This window comes from Cololabis saira, chromosome 14, assembly GCF_033807715.1.
Source record: "Cololabis saira isolate AMF1-May2022 chromosome 14, fColSai1.1, whole genome shotgun sequence".
In the NCBI taxonomy this organism is placed as follows: Eukaryota; Metazoa; Chordata; class Actinopteri; order Beloniformes; family Belonidae; genus Cololabis; species Cololabis saira.
The window spans coordinates 36322047-36324540 of NC_084600.1; the positions used below are offsets into that span (position 1 = coordinate 36322047).

Below are 2494 nucleotides of genomic sequence, written 5' to 3' on the forward strand. Positions count from 1 at the left end.
AGTTAAACGGACTCCTGCTACCAGTGAATAATGCATACATGTTAAAGCTGCAGTATTCATGCTTGTTATTTTCTGCTCAATCTGCTTCTTCACTAATATTTGTTCGTGTTTGTAATCATTAAAGCTGGTGTTCAATCGATGTATATTTACCACACATCATACACAATGTTGTAATTAAAATGCTAGAATATGGAGGATAAGCAGTCAACATGTGTGGCATTTTTGATTTTTAGAATGACTATTTTCCAAAATATGATCTTGATTGCAACAGTTGAAATAGAACAGCGTTTCTATAACTTTGATTAGGGCATGATTACAAATATGTTTTCTGGAGAATTTTTTTATTGCTTTAGCAGAATAAAACAAACAAACAAACAAACAGGAAAAACAGTGGTGCTTTATTTCTTATTTGTTATCTTATCTACAACATCATTTCATGATGGAGAAAATAATGTTTCCGCCCGGTCTCGAACCGGGGACCTTTCGCGTGTTAGGCGAACGTGATAACCACTACACTACGGAAACTGTTGACGCATGCATGACTTGAAGGGGTATTGGAAAACCTGTGAGAGGAGTCGGTTGTCAAACATGTCTTCGTTTATAAATTTGAAATGATCTTCTTCTTTTTCTTCTTGATGTGTGAACTCTCCTGTTCTGTTATTACTAAGGGTGCCAACTCTCTGAAAAATAAATAAGGGACACTTCATCATCAGCAGGGCCGACCAACCCGATTGCCTTCACCTTTCCTGGCGTGGTGAATTTTTTTAACCCCTTTTTTTGTGAGTGTCTCACTGAGTGAAACGATTTTTTTAACTATTTGACTCGAACCTCTAAATGCATATTTTTGAATGCCACGAACACATGGAAAACAAATTATGACATAAACATGACATGGAGGCGGATTGGAAAATGGAAAGACGTCATACATCTGGCGTAAAACCAGGCCCCGGGTCTCGCACTCAGCAGGCACGCCGATTTTTCCCAGTGGCCAGCCGTGGAACTGCAACAAAAAGAGAAGCCTCTAAAACTGTTCACAGGACACCTCCAGCTGTAATCACCGTCAATTACTAATCTTTGTATTCTATATTTTTAAGTCATGGACTTTATATCCGTCAAAAATGTTTTATAACGGCCAGAAAAGTCAAAGAAAAGTCTCTTTCTGGGCGTGACGTCACGGCTGACGTCACGGCTGTGTCCGTGCATTCCATGGATGTATTATATTAATATATATTATATAATTATATTAATACATTAATAATATATGTAATAATATACATTAATTAATATATTATAATAATACATATTATATTAATACTCGCGTCATTGCCCCAGAGCATCATGGGAGGTGACTCAACTGAGCATGCTCTATGGGCCCCTTAAGGTGGAAGTAAACCCGGAAGTCAGGAAATCTTTCGGCGTATGCGCCAGGCGAGCAACTTACATTGAAATGAACGGTGGCCATTTTCCGGTCTGCTATCCAGTTATTAATACATCCATGGGTAAAACCTGTGGGAGGAGTCAGTTGTCATTTCGGTTATCTTGACTTCCCTTGTTCCATCTGCCCTGATTGTCAGCACCTGTGTCTCGTCTAGCCGTATATCTTGTCTTGCCTTTCCCTCGCTCCCTGCTGGTCCGGACTGTTTACTTCCTCCATGTGTCGTGCCAGGTCTTGGGGTTGATTCGTAGACCCTGCTCTTCAGTGCTTTTAGTTTGTTTGTTGGAATAATAAATCACCTTTTTCAAACTCTTGCCTCCTTCATCTCCTGCATTTGGGTCCTATCCTACGGTGGCCGAGACCCGCCATTGCGGAAAATTAAAGAAACGCTGCAAATAAAAAGAAACGCCGCTGAAAATAAAAGAAACGCTGCAAATATAAAGAAACGCCGCTGCAAATAAAAAAAAAACGACGCAAATAAAAAAGCCACAACGGAAGTGAATTACCAGGGACTATTTTTGCTGATGCACCGGTGTTTTTTACGTGAGAGGAGAAGAAGAAGACGAAGAGGACGTAAGTGAAAAGGAAGAAATAAGAAGAGCGAGGAATGAGAAGAACAACGAACGAGAAAATAAGTGAAAAGGTTAGTGTTCAACGTTGCTACGTGTAATTTTTAATGTGCAACACCGGTGCATCGGCAAAAACAGTCCCCGGTAATTCACTTCCGTTGTGGCTTTTTTATTTGCGTCGTTTTTTTATTTTATTTGCAGCGTTTCTTTTATTTGCAGCAGCGTTTGTTTCTGTTTGCAGCGTTACTTTTATTTTCAGCAATGGCGGGTCTCGGCCACTATACTATCCACCACACCCATGATGATTTTTAACCTTTTATTTCATGTTTATTTTAATATTAATGTGCTTTTATTGTCTGAGTGGAAGTGTGGTTGTTTTTTATCTTTTGATGAGCTGCTGGACAGTTGAATTCTCCTTCGGGGATGAATAAAGATCGATCGATCTATCTATCGATCTATCTATCGATCTATCTATCTATCTATCTATCTA

At 39.3% G+C, this 2494-nt stretch overlaps 1 non-coding gene across 1 annotated transcript; it reads right to left on the minus strand.

Annotated features, from left to right (window-relative positions):
- Positions 1 to 452: 452 nt before the first annotated feature.
- trnav-aac (transfer RNA valine (anticodon AAC)) lies at positions 453 to 525 on the minus strand. The gene has a single exon. It is a non-coding gene; the product is annotated as a tRNA-Val (tRNA).
- Between the last annotated feature and the right edge of the window lie 1969 nt (positions 526 to 2494).